Here is an 11,068-nt window from a genome sequence, read left to right as displayed (position 1 = left end):
TTAATTGTAATTTGCACCCAAGAAACATGAGGACAACTCTTACCTACAAAGGAGTTGAGAAGAAAAAATACCCACCCATGCAGTGGAATTATGGAAGGAATTCCTCCTTTTTTTTTGCGTTTTCAAAATTACATCATAAGACTGCCCTGGTCCTCCTTTGTTTTCTTTTTGTAAGTACTTTTCTTCTGAGTACCATTTTATGTATAGTGACACTCAGAGAACTCCAATTTAGGGCCCAACAAGCAAGAAAATCTTGTTTTTTCCTAATTGCAAGGTACATCTGCTTTTAGCCCCCAAATTTGTGTTGTCTACTCATGGAAGAGCAACCACAGCATTTGACTTGGGTGTGCAGTCACTCAGTCTGCTTGAATAATTCCAAAGACTGAATAACCAAACTATACTTGTTCTGAACAAACATGAGCCATCCCCAGGTTCATGTTTATTTACACACACTGCCGATCAGACCACTTAAAAAATAAGTTCACAATTTACATGCACAGAAGTCATAAATCAGAGGGCAGACTTCTCCAGCTGAATACTTCAGAAACTTTTGAGCTAATGTAGCTTCATTTCTCAGCCTTGTTCCACTCACCAGGTAAGTGTCCTGAGCACTGCTGACATTGGCAGCTTACTGTCAAAAAGAAGATAGTTGATTCATATTAAAATCAAGTAATGTCATGTCTGCTTCTCTTTAGAAGAAAGAAAGATGATAATGTAATAATGGAACTTGTCAGGCTTGTATAAAATACACTGCTTATATTGGTATAAGGCAGCCATATCAGCAGTGAATACAAATCTTAAAGACTTAAAAAAAAAAAATAGTAATATATTTCCCCAGGAACTGTGAAAAGGTAAGTTCTTCAAATTTTCTGTGATCTCCAGATAAATTAATTTTCCGTAATTCATGTTTTTACTCTCACTCTTCCACAGCGTAAAAATGTGGTTATTTTCCTCCAGTGATGTCATATCTAATGTATTCCTACAGCTATCTAGCAATGATAAGTTCATTCAGATTAAAATAAGAAATGAAAAATATATTCTTTCATATTTCGTTTCCTGCATGTGCCTAAAATATAGTGAAGTTTGCTTGTTTAAATCTCTGCCTGATAAGCCTTGGTGACAATCGCTCTATTTAAAAGTTGTAAAGGAAATAATTGACATCAAATTGTTTCCTGTAATAGAAAAGAGACTTCTCCCCAGCTGCATCCAGCTAAGGGTTTGGGCCAGCATCTGATCTAATAATACATGCTAAACTGCTTTCTCTTAAGCTTCATTTTAAACTGTCATACAAACCAGGTAAGTTAGTGATAGACTTGGTCACACTGCATTTGGGTACATTCCTCTGATATTATTATTTTTTAAAAAAAACCCAGGAGATTAATAGAGGGTCCTAGACACTCTCTATTAATTATTTTTCACTTTGTTTTTTTCTTCCTTTTTCTTCCTAATAGTTACATGAAAGCTGGCCAGCTTCTGCCTCTGTCTATGAGGCTTCCAAGTCAAGAATCACCATGGGTGACTCCCTGAAACCCATAAAGTATTAGCATTTTCCAGATTGCCAGGCAAATACCATTTAATGGGCAAGCTTCACAGAATTACACGTGTGTCTAGATTAGGCTTCTTCAATTTTCCCAGTTCATCCCTAGCTAAATACAGTCCAGTCACACAGAGCGAAATGCCCACTCAATCTTGGGAGGGAGCTGTCAAAATCAGGACAGCTCACACCTCGATTTTACGTGACCCTTTGTCACTGGACAACTGCTGTCTACCACATGGGTATGGAGCTCTAGTTCTTTGTTGCAAAAAGGACACGGACTCCGTGGATGGTGTACTGGAGACCTCTATTGTCCATCAGCCTCAGTCTTTTATATCTTTTCTAAGTTACATGCGGAATGCATGCTCTTAATCATTTAATTCAATTGGTAGCAATATACTGTTCACGCGCCTTAAACTTCATTTGGATTGGTTATAGATTTACTATTTTTGCCTTTGGTATTTACTTATCTTGTTCTAATTGCTGTTTTTTGTTATTGAGCAAGTGGTGTTCAAGGACATAGCTCAAATTCTTCAATAACAGACAGCTGTGCTGCACTCTCTGTTCCCACAGTTCTTCAAAATCTTGGTGCTAGCTCTCTAGATGATCATTCACTATCGATGGTCTGTAGAAAGGGCAGAGGGTGTCCCTACCAAGGAAGAACAATCTCTGAACACTTAAATGAAAAGTTCACTGCTGGGGAGAGATGAAGGAAAAAGTAGAGCATCCGCTGGCACAGAAACAAAATACCGAAGAGTCAGAAAAACAAGAGTGATTACAGAAATGAGCTATCTTTATGCAAGTCTGTAGATGGAGAAGGGTCAGCTTTTCCTTAACAATACACAAAAATTCAATAGCAAGAAAATGTACTACTGCTCCGTTCCCAAGCCCAGACATAGTCTGCTATTCTTGAAATTGTCTAGGTACTTCTCTGTGGAATTTTGGTACACGAAGGTCAGAAAATATGTTCTAGAAAAACACATGCCAATATTTTTCTCTGTAAATAATGGCAGTTTCCCAGTTCTGACCTCAAGTACACCTACTATGATATGTATCAGAGGGGACTAAGTGGTATTTGTAGTTGTGCAATAGCATAATCCGAATAATAATAGCACTCCGTTAATGACAACCTCTATACATTTTTTTTTTCCAGCCATAACTGGTAATGTGGTTATGATTTGCTGTCATGGCATGCTGTACGATTTGAATATACCCCTTCGACATATTTTGCATTCATGGTAAGTGTGCCTTCCCTGGAGCACTATTATTTTCTATTTCCTTGCAATGGGATAAATTACACAGAGATATGGACAACACAATCAAATCTTAGCACAAGAAACAGAGAAAAATCACACTTTTTCTGCTTGAATGGGAATGAAACACTTTAAAAAGCTTATTTGAGGACTGTCATTTTAGAATAAGTTTATTCTTTGCACCAGTGGTAACAAAAGACAGATAATGTCTCACTGGTGGTTCTGTTTTCTTGTCACTCAAATGTCATGGCACAGATTGTGCTGTCCCGACACGTAACAGACACTTGAATCAGCAGACTTTCCCATTCCTGACTCTACGTCTATCATGGATGTGTCTGCCTCCAGAGCTGCTGTGAGCGTGGCAGACAAGTACTGTGCCTCAAGCCCCATTACCAAATGAGAGACTGTCTGACAACTCCCTGACATGCTCCTCAGCCTGTCGCACCAACCCATGCTCTGACCCCAGTGACTTGGCTCTGCTTTCCTGTCACAGGCTTTACACCCAGCCCTCCCCTGCACATCTCCCTCCACAGGCCCCTGGCATGCAGCCACCTCAGCCCCAGCAACTCCAGTTCCAGCTAAGCCCTCCGACCTTTGCAATGCACATCCAGTTCGTTAGCTACGCATCTAGCCCCAGTAGCTCTCGCTTTCAATCGGCAGAGTTATGCGGGGAGGAAAGCAGGCAGAAGGAGCAGCTAATCCTGAATTCTCCTTACCTGTTCAGGGTGTATGTACTGTCTCAGATGCACGATACGGGACCACCTGATGGTTTTGCTGGTGTACAACCTCTGTCTCTCTTCACTGATGACACTGTGCTATGGACTGCCGTGGTTCACTGGGGAAAGAGGACGTATAAAGCGCTTGTGAATTTAATGATGCTGTGAAAAGGAAGGTACCACCACATGCTGTTGCATCGGTCCACTCTGTATTGCTGTTTTTCATATTAATGGATTCAGCCATCATGGTTAATGACGATGACTGATTGTAATTGACATAATAAGATACATTCCATGAGTGCAAAGTAGTTAGATTGTAATTAGACATGTGATAAGTATACATGGTACATTTTATGCTTGGGTTCTTAAAAATACAAGCTGCCAAACAAAGAGAATGAGGTACAGTTTCTTTGATTTTTTAGGTGGCACAGGTAAATTAGTTAAAGTTGTGTCAAGCCAAAGAACAATGGAAGTTACTCAAAAAGATCAGAACATTCTTACGCTCTGACTGCACTTGTACACACTAAATTCTGTTGTAAATGTAGCCTGAAATGCTCCTTGTGTGCAATGCCCTGTAATTTCTAAACATGCTGAGTAAAGATTTTATTTAAAAGCATAAACTAGTGGTTCCACCATAAGGAAGTATTTTACAAAGAAGCCCTTTGAAATTTAAATATGATAGTCTTCTACCTAACAATTTCAACAGTTGCAGGGAGAAAAGGGCATGTTTTAAATTCAAAATAGTACAGGATATATTATGAAAGGTAGTGAAGTGAAAACAGATTAATAACTATTGTTATGTGTAGCCAGAAGAAAACCTTCCAGAGACTAAGCAAAAGTCTAATTCCTTCTGGACTACCAGGTCTCCTGTAGGAAGAGTTTGGGACTGGAAGTCAAAACTTCTGTACTTTGCACCAAGTTTCCTGCGTAACCCTGAGTGTATGTGGTCATGTCTCAGTTTTTTCTTCTTTGAAATGTGAATAATATTACCTTCCCTTATGTGTTGTGAGATTTAGCATATGAGTATAGTAATGTGGTTTGAAAGCTTCAAGAGACAGCAGTTACAGATGTCAAAATATTATCAGGCATAGAATGACCCATGAAAATATATAATTGGGATTATAAAGACAGAATTGAAAATTAAGCACTTCATTAGCACTTGACTCAAACTGTCAAGTATTCCCTTTATAAGGGATTAAAAAATGACCTGGCTTTTAGAAGCAAGAAACTTTTCCAAAGGCGTGTTTCTATCGCAAACTGTTTTCCATCTCTGCTTGTTCTAAAATTAATTTATGGCCAGGGGATACTAAAGAAATCTCTCTTTGAGGCGAATGACTCTCATAAATTCTGTTACGATTGCCAGTTGTGGAAATACATAGTATAATAGCAACATAAAAAAGACTATCCAATAATACTGCTTCATCTGCTTCATACTTAAATAATTCCCAGTTAACAAAGCAGTAAAACGTTGTAAGAGAAGCAATGTGACACAGCTAAACAGAAGTAGGAAAGAAGCATCCAATAATGATTATATAATTATATTAATAAATATAATTCTTTTAATCACCAAAGTAAATATGAAACTACAGCTGTTCACATGCAATTCTCACGGAAGTCAGAAAGAGTGGCTGGCATATGTATTACTGAAGAGTAAGTTTACCAGAATAGAGAGATGCCACTTACCTTGTGTGATGAGTTCTCTTCTTCAAAAGGAACTCTCTTTTTTTTTAAAGACATCTGATTTAAAATCCATGAGAGCAAAAGTAATTGGTAGAGACTACCCAAAAAGTACCATTACCACGAAAGCTTGGTGATAGTAAGCAACTAAGAAAGCAAGGTAAGTTCCTGAAAAAAATGCCTGCACAAATTACAGATCAGGCATAGAATGACACATGAAAATACATAATTGGGATTATAAAGCTAGAATTGAAAATTAAGCACTTCATTAACACTTGACTCAAACTGTCAAGTGTTCCCTTTATAGGGAATTTACAGTTTTTGCAGTAAAATTAAAAATAACCCACTTCAGTGGCCATAACTGTGTGAAAAGGTTGTAACTTCTGGGGTGGAGCTCAGTTCCTTTAGTTTAAAAAAAAAAAGGTTTGTTTGGTTAGCTAAAGAACTATAGTCAGATACCTCAGCACATAGCTTTTTAAAAGCTCAGTTTTGTACAAGAACTTTAAAAAGTATATTAAAACAATCCTTCTTCTTACAGAAGAACAGAGAGGCATTTCTTAGGAACGAGGCAGCTTTTTGGTCAAATTAATTCTCGGCTTTTTCTGGTAAATATGAGTAGAAATTTAAATTATAGCAGTTTATAAAGCAAGTAGGGGAAACAATAATTGTGCCCTATAGAGTCAGATAATGGTAACTGTAACATCAAAGTAATTCCGCAGATTTCAATGTAATTACTCTGGTGGAACTCTTGTAGAGAATGATACACTTCAGAGATTTACAGACAGACAGAAGAGATTTTGGTGAGTATGAAAATAAATTCCAGCACCATTAAAAGGAGTACTGTATGTCTAAGGCATTAGATATATTTTCTTATTTTTGTTTTCTTTTGACTGTTTGGGAGTTCTTTTAGTACTTTTTGCAGGGATTCTACTTCTTTAATTCTGTGATTCTCTCACTCTGTTTCCCTGGAGTATATCTTCAGCCTTTTTTTTTTTGCTGCTTGTTTCAAAGCATTTAAGGATTCTACAGACATGTTTGCATCAGTGTCTCTTATCATTATCTCTTCATCCATGGACATTTTAATGTTTACCAAGATATTTCATCACCTGTAAAGTCAGACATCTCTTTATGTATGCTTTGCTGCTACCAAAAAAAATGTAATGACCCGGTTTTTGCCCCTGAAAAGATGGCACTGGGAGTATAAAAAGCATAGAGAAAATACTAAGCACAATTTCCACGAGCAGAGAGTTTGTTACACTATTCCTACAACCAGTGTCCTCAAGTGAATGTTATCAATGACAGAAACAGCACAAAATTCTCTTAGATGTCAACGAAGAGAATTAGTGATTAAAAAGTTCTGGAAAATAGTTGGGTTATGTTTCTTTTACTGTTTTTGCTACCTTCTAATGAAAAGTAGTGCAATTAATATATTCAGTTCCCACCCCTTCCAATCAGGTTTAAGATCACACATCTGAATACGCACGTATTCGCAAGTCAAAAATAGCAAAACTGTGCAATCCTTAAGGATTAGTATAAAAAACTTAGTTTCTGGTCATTTCAATCACCTCAGAAAAGTGAGATTTGATTAGGCAGAAAAAATTATGTAAGTAGCCTTAGGAATTTCAACAGTGCCGGAAATGTAATAAAAGAGTGCACAAGCTGTAAATGCTGGATCTACATGTTAGATTGTTTGCCTGCAGACATTCGCTTACTGAAACTGTCATTGTGCAACTTTCATGGCATGATATTAAAAACAGAAACAAAAGATGACCCCCAAATTATAGAATTTACCAATAGACAAGCAGAATTCCTTGTTGACACGTGAGTACTGAAGATCACTGCAAAATATAAAGCCATCATTTGTCTAAGTCAGAGCCTTCTCTGTTTGAGGGAACTATGAAGCTCTTACTGTGTTTAGCAAAATTCATACTAGCAGTTGCACACAGGATGATGCTAAGTTGCGCTGCACCAATAAAGCAATTAATTCATTGAAGATAAACACAATGCTTTCAGATGTCAGAGAGCTACGACAAAGGAATATTCAAAATCCAAATTGTCCTTTGAAATTTGGTCAGCCAAGAGTCATCAATTATGGAACTACAGAAACATTACAATTTTGGAAAAAATTATCTCTTCTGCATGCCCCCGCCCCCCCAACTTGTCTAGACTTTGGTCTGTCCCTCCACACAATCTAGCTACTGTTGATGCAACAGCCTTTTCTTCAAAACAGGCTGTAGTCTGGGACAGCCTTTGTGTATTTCTCAGCCTCGGTGACCCTTCATCTCATTTCAAATCTCAAATAAAAACAACGCCTTTTCTCCTGCTCTCCCTATACATTTTAATGTCTCTCTTCCGCTGCTCTGATTTAACTCTTGACTGTAATATTCCAAAACAAAACCTTCATTAAGATAGACTCCAAAGTTAAATGCAGAAAGGACCTGTTTGAACATGTACTTTCTGTCTGGGCAAGATTGTTCTCTAGTGCATATTTACTACTATTCCAACCAGTCTGGTTTTAAGTATCTAAAGCTAATCAGCTTCTGCAAATTACATTTTCTTGAAGATTATCCTCAAGAGTTGTAAGTCTTAGTGTAGGAAATACTTTTGTAGTAAAATCCCTAATTTTTCTTGGTTTTACATGGTAGGTATGTAACTATACTCCCAAATATATTTCAAGCCTCTTTTCTGCAACTGTACTGATACAGGGCTAACAAGCACACTTTAAACCTCACTGGCATTAGCCTACTAGATGGATTTCATTTGTAGATGAAGACCAAAAATACTTACTTCCTTTTATTGGCATTCAGCCTCATCTAATGTTTGTAGGGAATGTTCTCTTTGTCCTTTGACCGTCATTTAGCTAAAGAACATAAAATGGCTAAGAGTTCTAAAGGATTTGGGAATCAAGCTGCCAAACTTCAGACACCACTTATGGTGTACATTTTGAAAATAAGGTCCCTGTTTGGGCATCAAAACTGGGAGACACCCAAAATTAATTGTTGCTATTGAAAACCCCAGACAGTCACTGTACTAAGTCTTAATATTTCTCAGAGATTTAATCTTTGTGGTAGCTATTTCTCCTTCCTGCTTCTTTCTGAGTAACTCGTGTAATTTCCTTAGGATCTTTTAGACAATATAAGGATAACACTTAATATCCTAATACAGTCTAATTCAAAAAGAAGGTGCTTTGCGGGCCAAGAACTTGTGTGTGAATTGCCCTAAGGTGCAGTTATATTGGGCTTTTTTCTTTATGGTTTTCCTTAGTTGCAAAGTGTGACTATTCAGACTTAGTCTTCCTCTAAACTGACCTTTACATGTACACTACAGCATGCCACACAGTTTTTAACTCCTCAATTACACATAAGCATGAAATGAATGGAGGGTTCTAGTTTATGTACAGGTTTTGTCCTAATACCCAGTCAAGGTGTGGCCAGACATGCATCCCAAAGCAGGAACTTGGAGGTGCTCCTGAATCCCTGTTTAGACATAGATAGAGGCACAACTGTTTATTAAGAAAGTTTCAACAAGAACACCGGATAATGTACTTTGGCTTTTTTTTTTTCGTAAGCAAAGTTGCAGTACACTAAGCAAAAGCTATGAGTAAATGATGCAAGATTTTGATGGTAGAGTAACTGCAGTATATTTATTTGCCAGACACACTCTGCAGAGGGAAAAATAAAGTCTGTAAGTCTTGTTAGCATGGAAACTTCCTCTGAACAGCCAAGGAAAAAGTCACACTCAGGAATCTACTAAGTTAAGTACTGGCATGTCAGTCTTTGCAGTAAATGTATGCTGTGTTCATGACATGACAGAAGTGCCACACCAACAAAAGCAGTTTCATTTTTCCACAGCGGAGGCAGTCCAAGGCATTAGTCTTTGTGCACAATGTGTTATGTCTTTCTTTTAGTGATGTAAGACATTTCTAAAGTTATGACAATGTTTTCCATGTATTTGCATCCCTGTAAAATGCACAGTAGGTGAAAATGGATATAATATTTTTCATTGATCCTAAGCTCCAAGTTTCCTTGTTGAAGATGTTTAATTAAAAAAAAAAATCAAACAGTCTAATGAGATAATTGTTAAGGCATTCACATACATTTACAAGGCTAAGGAAAATGCTGTCCCAAACAGATGCTCATTAGTAGAACGAAGAACAAGGAACCAAATCTTCTTTAAAGTCAATCACAATCAAATTTGCAGTCTTTTAAGTGAGGTGACTTTTTGGGGAGGAGACTTCTATCTTCAGAGGCATACTCTACTACAAGAAGACAATACTGCCTTATTATTTGGTTATGTTTTAACACATCTGTAAGTCCTGTTTTACTCATGCCGTTTACTTGACTTACTAATTTACCTTTAAGAAAACCCATATTCCTACAAAGAGTTATTTCTGTGCCCCATCTTCAAATACAGTAAAAAAGACAGAATATATAGTAACATGGGTAATAGCAACTATAAATTGAGCTGAGGCATGGAAGCATAGTTTTAGGATAAAATCTACTACAGATTACCAACATCCATAAAAAATAATTCTTATTTCAGTTAGACACTAATCTCTAGAAAAAAGAGGTGGGCCCATGTCATGGAATGTATAAATGTACAGAGACCTAGGTGAGCTCCTGTTGGAAATGTGGATACCAATATATTCAGTTCACCTTAAAATGTAAGTAGCTAGTTATCAACTTAAGCAACTTGTATTACAAGAAAATAATCTTTAAATTATATAACTAACAACACTTCAGATTACTGTAGCCTCTTAAAATATTAATTAGTTCTACCACTCACCTTTTATTTTTGTTATGACTTAAACAAAGTCACTGACACTATTACTTATGGCAGACTAACTTCCATGTTGAGTCTTTAATACTTTAGTACCAAGGAATTGGCATTTAGTTATAAAACAGTTACAGCCAAACATTTTTATGTATTTTAAAGCAACTGTTTCCACAAAAAAAAAATTGTTGTGGTTTTTTTTATTAAATAGAAACGATTCTTCTAGACTATTACCCTGAAAAAGTTCATTTGCACATAGCCTGAATTTGGAGCCACATCTGCGACGATAGTATTCTTTGTAACCAAAAGTACTTTTCCTACGCTGTGATGATTTCCTTCCACAGTCTGTCTCCACGATGGAGGCAGCTCGTCCAGAAATCCCAGAGGAACTCACCAGAGAAGCTCCAATCCATGGGGCAAGTGGGCAGGGGGTCTCCACAGTGGATCTCCCATTCAAAGTGGAAAAATGAAGCCTTATTAAAAAACAACAACAACAACAACAAAAACAAACAAACAAAAACAAAAAAAAAAACCCAAAAACTTTTAAATGTAGCCAAGTAGACCTTTTCCTCACCATAATTTGTCTGACAGGCTAAAAACAATTGACTGTATTTGAAAACTTTGCCATTAAGGCTTTTTTCTGTATCCGTTTGCTTCATGCAACTATTTTTTTTCCTTTTTTTTTAAGCAACGCTTTGGCTAGGGATGGGAAATGAAACGTCTGTTCGTGGATGGCTCCCCTCCTGCCTTCCCCATCCCTTCAGTGCCCTCAGGGATGGATGACTGTCCGAAATGACACGGGACCCCCCGTAACAGAGAACCAAGACCCCCAGCTTAACCACCAAGGACTGGGAGCAGCCAGAAGACCATCCCCGAAAAAAACCCGCCTCTGGGGCCAACAACAGGCCGCCGTTATCAGCGCAGTAGTTGGACCCTCATAGAGTAAACTCTCGAATTACCTTCGAGCTCCCGCCGGACTCTGAGGGCGGGAAGGGGCCGGGGCGCGGAGGGCGGGAAGGGGCCGGGCCGGTCCGGGCCAGGCGAGGCGCTGAGGGAGAAGGCGGGGCCGGGCCTGTGTCAGCAGCTCCCGCGCCGCCCCGGGGGTGCGAGGGAGG

Source organism: Chlamydotis macqueenii, chromosome 4 (genome assembly GCF_036417535.1).
Source record: "Chlamydotis macqueenii isolate bChlMac1 chromosome 4, bChlMac1.mat, whole genome shotgun sequence".
Lineage (NCBI taxonomy): Eukaryota > Metazoa > Chordata > Aves > Otidiformes > Otididae > Chlamydotis > Chlamydotis macqueenii.
This window is presented reverse-complemented; position numbering follows the sequence as displayed.